This window comes from Bos grunniens, chromosome 7 (genome assembly GCF_055505025.1).
Source record: "Bos grunniens cultivar Pamir isolate PY7600 chromosome 7, Bosgru_T2T1.0, whole genome shotgun sequence".
Taxonomy (NCBI): Eukaryota; Metazoa; Chordata; class Mammalia; order Artiodactyla; family Bovidae; genus Bos; species Bos grunniens.
In genome coordinates, this window is record NC_141171.1 from 38,532,382 (window position 1) to 38,541,953 (window position 9,572).

Genomic DNA, 9,572 nt, shown 5'->3' on the forward strand with positions numbered 1-9,572 from the left:
AAGGTAGAAGCATAAAATAAGAACAGCCACCTGTGGTGAAGTTTAAAATCTGCATTTTTATGACCCAGCAATTTCATGTCTACAAGTGTGCAGAAGATGTGTTCATGTTCAGCCCCGCTTCCTTGTGAAAAATATAAACAAAGGAAATGTACAATAAGATGTGAATGAATAAAATGGTATGCTCTATAATAAAATATTACATATAAGACTCATAAATGAGTACTATATATATCGACATTTGACAGCTCGTAAGAGTTGTTGAATAGTAATGTGTCAATAAATATGTTACTGAAAATTTGGTCCTTGTCACCACACCAAATGAGAGTGATGGGGACAAGGTTTTGAGGATAAAGGAAGAAGAAATGTATTGTTCCTGCTGCTGCTGCTAAGTCACGTCAGTCGTGTCCGACTCTGTATGACCCCATAGATGGCAGCCCACAGGCTCCCCCGTCCCTGGGATTCTCCAGGCAAGAACACTGGAGTGGGTTGCCATTTCCTTCTCCAATGCATGAAAGTGAAAAGTGAAAGTGAAGTCGCTCAGTCGTGTCCGACTCTTAGCGACCCCATGGACCTACCATGGAGCCTACCAGGCTCCTCCCATAGGATTTTCCAGGCAAGAGTACTGGAGTGGGTTGCCATTGCCTTCTCCAGAAATGTATTGATTTGCCACCAAATGAGGAGGGTGGCAGACTAGAGACTGGGAAACTATGACCTGCCTTCTGGGGAGAAAGCAGGTGTATTTAAAGAAAAGTCTTGAAGCTGGGGTTAAGGTAAGAGGAACAAGCAGAGATGAATATGTATATACACACCATGACAATATGACTTGTGGACTTTCTGAAGATATGGTCCATATAACCCTAGCAAGTAGTAAAGAGCCTGGCCAAAAATAAACACCCAAAACTTGTTGATTGAATTGAATTGGGAAATGGGGAGATCAGAAAAGGTTTCAGCATAGGGCCAGAAATGCCCTTTTGAAGCATCTTACTTCAGAGAAAAATGTTTATCAATTGTTGTTAACAGCCATCTTGCAAGCCTAAAGAGAGCCAGCCTATGGCGTGCAGCCTCTAAGATGGCCCCCAAACATCCTGCCTCCTGGCAATCACATTCTTATGGAATTCCTCCTTCCCTTTGAGTGTGGGCTACACTTAATGACTCTCTTTCAAAAAACAGATAATATGAGAGAAATGCTGGGATGTCATTTCCAAAATTAGGTTATAAAAAGACTCGAGCGGGCTTCCCTTGTGGCTCAGTGGTAAAGAATCCACCTGCCAATGCAGCAGACACATTTTGATCCCTGATCGGGGAAGATCTCACATGCTGGGGAGCAGCTAAGCCCACAACTACTTAGCCTGTGCTCTAGAGCCCAGGAGCCACAACTATTGAGCCTGCATGCTGCAACTACTAAAGCCCATGCACCTAGAGCCTGTGCTCTGCAATAAAAGAAGCCACATCTATGAGAAGACTGCATACGACAAGAAGAGTAGCCCCCACTTGTTGCAACTAGAGAAAGTCAGAGCAAAGCCACAAAGACCTAGAGCAGCCAAAAATAACATAAATAAATAAATAATTTTTTAAAATATGTTCGTAGGCCTGGGAGGGTGGGTGGATACATAATAAGCCAAAAATAGAGACTACTTCTGGAAAGGGAGCTAGAAGTCCAAATATGTGTTCAGACAAAGAGAACCTTAATTTATCTGTAATGTTCTCATTTTATTTTTACAACTTCTATATAATTTTAAATAAATAAACCATATATTTATAAAACAAACAAAGCAATCACTCAGTTCAGTTCAGTTCAGTCGCTCAGTCACGTCTGAATCTTTGCAAACCCATGGACTAGCATGCCAGCCTCTGCTGGGGCTGGACCCCGGCAGGATCCAGGGGTACCCTCAGGATGACGGCTTAGGCAATAAGGATAGCAAAGCGGAGAGCAGGGCTTGATCTTCCTTGATTAACATAGAAAACCAATAAAGCTCCTGTGTTCCAAGGAGTCATCCTGAAAGAACAACAGAGAGAGAAAAGGAGGGAAAAGGAAAAAAGAACGACACGGGGAGACCAAGCTTCGGTGAGCAAGGTCCATAACTTTATTTTCAAAAGGAACTTTTATACCTTGACTTGTACATAGAGGGAAATGAAAGATGCAAAGTCATACAGAGTCAGCCTGAACATTACATCTGTTTTGTCTTTATCAAAACCAGGATTTTTTCTGTACACCTTTCCCATAAAAAATGTTGTGTACATTATCTTCTGGCCTTGGAGGCCTGTGGACATTTTATGACCCTTTTTTGATAAAGGCTGATCAGCCAGAAAACTTATTTTCCCTTGAAGTGTTTTTTCTTTATTTCTCCCAGCCTCAGAAAATACTAAATAAAGTTACATTCTCACAGAGCAAAGGTGCAGTGGGTCACAACAAAGAAAGAACCAATTAGCTCAAAGGTCTGATGTGGTTAATTCCAAGGCTGCTACTTGTTTTTCTTACATTCCAACTATGTTAACCAATGCACTCCTGGGTACACAATGGATAAGGGATATGGGCACTTGGCAGCAAGCATTGGCCCAATAATGAAGCCCCTTACCAATACTATCTATTCTAATAATTTTTCATCCCTTAAAGGACTCTATGCTCATTAGGACTTTTAGAGTGTTTTGGCTTCCCGTGTCTTTCAAGGTTGGGGAGTTGTGAACAATCATGTGTGTTAATTGCAAGAGTATGGATAAACCTGTCAGGCAAACTAGAAAGCCAACAGAGGGGTTAAAATAGAAATATTCCTTTCATGTTCAGGAGACTTATTAACTAAAGCCCTAAGTTGATTTTTTCCAGAGAAAGGTGGTTGGGGATAGCCCCCTGTTAATGTCAGAAGAGTTGGTGAAAGGCACAAGATAGTAAGACAGACAGATTTTGGTTTTTGGGTAGATGCTCGAGCAGATTCAGGGGGTCCCTTGAGGCCTGATCCACCTTTTCCTGTCAGATCTCTTCCGCATGACCTTTGTCATGGGTGGGATCTCCCTTGGTGGCTCCCGGCACCTCCCTGTCCATCACCAACTCCCAGAGCCTACCCAAACTCATGTACATTGAGTTGGTGATGTCATCCAACCATCTCATCCTCTGTCATCCCTTTCTCCTCCTCCTGCTGCTGCTGCTGCTGCTGCTGCTGCTAAGTTGGTTCAGTCGTGTCTGATTCTGTGCGACCCCACAGACGGCAGCCCACCAGGCTCTGCCATCCCTGGGATTCTCCAGACAAGAACACTGGAGTGGATTGCCATTTCCTTCTCCAGAAATGTATTGATTTGCCACCAAATGAGGAGGGTGGCAGACTAGAGTCTGGGAAACTATGACCTGCCTTCTGGGGAGAAAGCAGGTGTATTTAAATCTTTCCCAGCATCCAGGTCTTTTCAAATGAGTAAGCTCTTCACATCAGATGGCCAAAGTACTGGAGTTTCAGCTTCAACATCAGTCCTTCCAATGAACACTCAGGACTGATCTCCTTTAGGATGGACAGGTTTGATCTCTTTGCAGTCCAAGGGACTCTCAAGAGTATTCTCCAACACCACAGTTCAAAAGCATCAATTCTTCGGTGCTCAGCTTTCTTTATAAGCAATCACTAGAGACCGTTTAATGATTGCTGCATCAAGGGATCTAATCTTTCTGTGTTGATCTTTTTTTTCCCAAAGTTTTTCATGCCATTTCTTGTCATTTATAAAGTGGGTTATTTATTAACATTAGGAAAATCATTTGTTTACAACTCCTCATGTTCCACGTGGAAATACTACAGTTAGTGTAAAAAGCCTGGCCCCTCTCTATCTCCTTCCTCACACCTCCCAGAGTAGGACAGACTTATATGACTGATAGGTTTCAGAGAAGGAACCGCACTTGCTTTTCCCAGTCCTTTCCTCACTCTCTCTCAGATCTGCCCACCTGCATGAAGCACATTTTTTCTGCTCTTCTCTGCTATAACTTTTCAGCACATCACACCATCCCTCACCTCTACTGTATACACCAAGAAAAGCTGAGACTGTTTAGATGTACCATAACATGGCAAGGGCTTCCCAGGTGGCACTAGTGGTAAAGAATCTGCCTGCAAATGCAGAAGAGATGTAGGTTTGATCCTTGGGTCAGGAAGATCCCCTGGAGGAGGGCATGGCAACCCACTCCCGTATTCTTGCCTGGTGAATTCCATCAACAGGGGAGCCTGGTGGCTTGCAGTCCATAGGGTTGCACAAAGAGTCAGACATGACTGAAGCAACTTAGCACATGCACACATATGACATGGCAAGCCCATCCATTTCAGGATTGAAATATAAGCAAGCTCACTTGGTTAACACACTAATCTTTCAATCCATTCCAATCTTGGCCAAAGAACAGAAATGTTATTTATTGACCTCCTCAAACCACAATAATTAGGAAGCTGATAATTCTTTACTTTTCTTTAAAAAAGAAAATTGTAGGGCTATATAATTATCTACTCCTGTAAAACTATAGCAAAAGAGAACAGTACCAAAGCACATGTGCACAGCATCCAAGAAAATGCTGGAAAAGTCTCAAGTATATGCATACAGCACTTGGTTAGTCATTATGTAATCTTCTCTTTTTTCTTTTCATTTCTCTTTTTTTCATTTTTTGGCCTCAGCATTTATTATACCATTGGGCTCTTTCAAATCTATATTTCTATTTATTTATAAATAGAAATATTTGTATTTATAGGGAATACACACCATTAGATAGTGTTCTTGATTCCATTTAGAAATAAAATTTTCCTTCTCTTTTTTAAAGCTTCCATTTCAGTTTAACTGAAGAACAGCTTGAAATTGCAAGCAAGCTATTTTTTTCGACAAATATATATAATTAACAAATACTCATCTATTTGAATCTTAATTTTTTTAGATATTATAAATCAGATTAAAGAAACATCTGCCTTCAGGCATACAAAAATACATATACATAAGTTTATCCATTGGTGATTTTGTTTTATTTTGGGGGGTTTTCTTTTGGCTGTGTCACATGGCTTGCAGCATCTTAATTCCCTGACCAGGGATTGAACCTGTGCCCCCTGCAATGGAAGCATTGAGTCCTAACCACTGGACTGCCAGGGAACTCCCTCATTGGTAATTTTAAAATACTGAAAATAAATGTTCAGTTATAGGAGAATGAAACATCCAGTTACAAGACTATTGGGACTTAGTATAGCCACTATGGAGAACAGTTTGAAAGTTCCTTAAAAAACTAAAATTAGACCTACTATATGATCCACCAATCCTGCTCCTAGGCATGTATCTAGAGAAAACCATAATTGAAAAGATAAAGCACCCCAATGTTCGTTGCAGCACCATTTATAATAGCCAGGACATGGAAGCAACCTAAATGTCCATCAACAGAGGAGTGAATAAAAAAGATGTGGTACATATATACAATGGAATATTACTTGGCCATAAAAAGTGAAATAATGCTGTTTGCAGCAACATGGATGGACCTAGAGTGAAGTCAGACAGAGAAAGACATATCATATGATATTGCTTATATGTGGAATATTTTTTAAAAGAGTATATAGGAACATATTTATAAAACAGAAATAGAGTTACAGAGGTAGAAAACAAACTTAGAGTCACCAGAGAGTAAGGGGAGAAAGGATAAATTAGGAGATTGGGATTGATACATACTACCTTGGAAAAACAGAAAGTCACCTTGGAAAAAGCCTGAAGTTAACTCTTATCATGTCCTTTAAATATACAGCTCACTCTACTTGAAACTTCAGACTTGGGCAAATTAGTAGAACTTTAAGCCAAGAAAAAAAAAAAAGGCAAAGGGACATTTAAAATCTCAAACATGAGATCTCTGTCTGTCTGTCTGGATATGTAGGTATCAGTGTGTGTCCTTGTCTTTTGATAATATTGCTACAATTAATTTGTAAATAAGCTCTAATTTAATTGGTTTAAAGAAAAGTAAGTGCTTACAAAACAAACAATTCAAGATAAATTAAACTGAATGAATTTCAGGTTCACATGAACTGGGAAATATTCAATATTAAATTAATACCTGGTATCAATATTAATGTTTGTTTGTTAATCTAATTATTATGGACATATCTAAGAATCATCAACATTAAGTATAATACTTTTATTATGCCTAGATTTAATATAAACTAAATAAGATCTTAGTATATCTATTGCAAATTTGTCAACAAGGAAAGTCTTGATATAAAAAAACTTTTAAGGAAAGAAAATGAAAATGAGATAAGAGCTTTAGGTGATTTATGTTTACTGATCTATAGAGTGGTGAAATAAAGGACAGTTCATGGTTGCTTAAGGAAAGTAGGACATGTGCTTTTATTAAAAAGGTATAAGGAGTGGAATTACATTTTACTAAGACAAAAGGAAGTAAGTCTGACTTACAGGTGGCTGTTCTCTGAATGGACAAATAAAGTGATAAATACAAAAAGTGAAAAAAAGTTTTATGAAAAGTGGATCCTGAGAAAAGAGTTTTGTGGATAGTACAAGTTTTCCTGAGATGTTGAACTGCCTCTGAAATCTTTTATTTCTGCTTTATTGACTATGCCAAAACCTTTGACTGTGTGAATCACAAAAATCTGTGGAAAATTTTGAAAGAGATGGGAATACCAGACCACCTGACCTGCTTCTTGAGAAACCTATATGCAGTCAGGAAGCAACAGCTAGAACTGGACATGGAACAACAGACTGGTTCCAAATAGGAAAAGGAGTACATCAAGGCTGTATATTGTCAGCCTGCTTATTTAACTTATATGCAGAGTACATCATGAGAAACGCTGGGCTGGAAGAAGCACAAGCTGGAATCAAGATTGCCAGGAGAAATATTGATAACCTCAGATTAGCAGCAGCAATAGCAGATGACACCACCCTTATGGCAGAAAGTGAAAAACTAAAAAGCCTCCTGATAAAAGTGAGAGAGGAGAGTGAAAAAGTTGGCTTAAAGCTCAACACTCAGAAAATGAAGATCATGGCATCTGGTCCCATCACTTCATGGGAAATAGATGGGGAAACAGTGGAAACCGTGTCAGACTTTATTTTTGGGGGCTCCAAAATCACTGCAGATGGTGATTGCAGCCATGAAATTAAAAGACGTTTACTCCTTGGAAGGAAAGTTATGACCAACCTAGACAGCGTATTAAAAAGCAGAGACATTACTTTGTCAACAAAGGTCTGTCTAGTCAAGGCTATGGTTTTTCCAGTAGTCATGTGTGGATGTGAGAGTTGGACTATAAAGAAAGCTAAGCGCTGAAGAATTGATGATTTTGAACTGTTGGAGAAGTTGGAGAAGACTCTTGAGAGTCCCTTGGACTGCAAGGAGATCCAACCAGTCCATCCTAAAGGAAATCAGTCCTGGGTGTTCATTGGAAGGACTGATGTTGAAGCTGAAACTCCAATACTTTGGTCACCTGACTCATCTGAAAAGACCCTGATGCTGGGAAAGATTGGGGGCAGGAGTAGAAGGGGATGACAAAGGATGAGATGGTTGGATGGCATCAGAGACTCAATGGACATGAGTTTGGGTGGACTCCAGGAGTTGGTGATGGACAGGGAGGCCTGGCGTGCTGCGGTTCATGGGGTTGCAAAGAGTTGGACATGATTGAGTGACTGAACTGAACTGAACTGATTGTTACTTTGGCTAAGTGAATAACTATTGTTTCACAGTGAATATAAGCTGGTACCAAACTGGAATTTATTTGGTTTTCTCTTTTTTATTAAGAGAACACAGTTTTTTTGGAATGAATGTGACTTTTGATAACAAGACTGTGTGAATTTCTTTGCCTTTAAATGATTTATATTTGTTTTTAAAACCTTTTGTTACTTTGATAAAAATGAATAAATATTATTTCAAAATGATCTATGAAGATAAATTTCATTCTGCTTCTACAAAAAATTAACCCCTCATTGTCAGACTTTTACCATCTTGATGTCCTTGTAACATGACAACAGCCTACTTGTAAATCAGGGAATTTAAAATGTGTAAACAATAGTTGTAATAAAACAGTCAGGGCTCTGGGAAATCCAAGACAGCCGCTTGGCTTTCTGGCTCCCAGACAAACTTCATTTTTTATTTGATGGGTTAAAGCCTTTCCTTGCTGCAGGGTTAACGCCTTCACAAAGGAAAAAAAAAGTTAAAAGTGTGTCTTTCACTTAGAGTATACTTTCTACCATCTCCAGTGATCAAGGCACCCACTTCATGGGACAATCATACAAGCCTTAACAAAAACTTCACAAACTTCTTAAAACTATCACTGTTACAATCAACCTCAATCATCAGGCAAGGACAATAGAATGAAGATTAATTACAAGGGATTAAATAAACTGACACATATGATTAAAATTTTCATGAGTTTTTGTCTGATACAGTATTGGCTTCTGATCTTCATTTTCAGATATAAAGAAGCTCTTCTCCTCAAGCTACTTATGGTTTAAAACAATTCGGTAATTTATACCTGTGGGCAAAATTAAAACATTTTTCTTTTCTCTATTTTCTTTTCTCTAACTTGTCCCTCCAGAAATTGGAGACACTTGGGTTCTGAATAGTCTTATCAGGTAAATAAAAGACTGTCTCCCGAAATATACAGAAGTCTCAAAACCTCTAAAGGGTTTTGGCAAACTCTAGAGGGAAAAAAATTCACCTAGGTCTATGGCATCTGTAGTCAATGGACCAAATTTATTTTAAAAGCAAATTAGTCTTGTCTGTGTTTAATAAAAATGGGGGAAATTTTAGAAAAAATATGTTTCACTAAATATTAAATTCTAGTTTTATTAATTAAGATATGTGTTTCCAAAAACTCACTTCTGAGATAATTCCTTGCTGTTATGTTGTATCATTACAATATTTAACTGAGTTAATAAAGGACATTATAAGTTTTTTTCTGAAACCTAGCTTCATAATCAGTCTTTGCATAATGATCAGATGCTCCATGATCTACAACCAGAAGATTAACAACAGGCGATAGTCATTTAACAGACAAAGTCAGGAATCTAAGTATACACTGGGCTGTGCCTAGTAAAAGTTCTTCAAGTCTTACTTGTGACCTTACTATTACTACTAGCTATATTGTTTGTTTTCTATATTGCCTGTTTCAGAAAGTTGTTGTGTCTTACACTACTAAATGGGTGACTGAGCCTCTGATAAAATGATGATGTATAGTTGCATATAAGATCAATGATTCTAAAGATATAATTTTAGAATATAGGAATAAGCAACAAGAGGGAATATTTTCCTGTACTGTAAGAGACTACAAGGCAGGTATGGTCCAGAATTGCCTAGTCCAGGAACAGCACATTAAGTGGCCAATCAGAAAAATCTTCTCCAGACCTGGGAATGAGTATTTCTAAACAGTTATAAAATGGTTGTAAAATGCCCCTAAATAATGGTCAAATTTATGGCCATAGGGGCTTTGCCAACCAGAAACTGGCACTTGCCATCTGCCTCTACAAAGATTAAATCAGGGCTGCTACAGTTGCCAACCTTCAATACCCCTTGAAAGGAGTTCAAGATAAAGATCAGGAATGAGGCACTCTGCTCTGGGGAAAATGGGCAGGACAGGACTTCAGATAGTTAG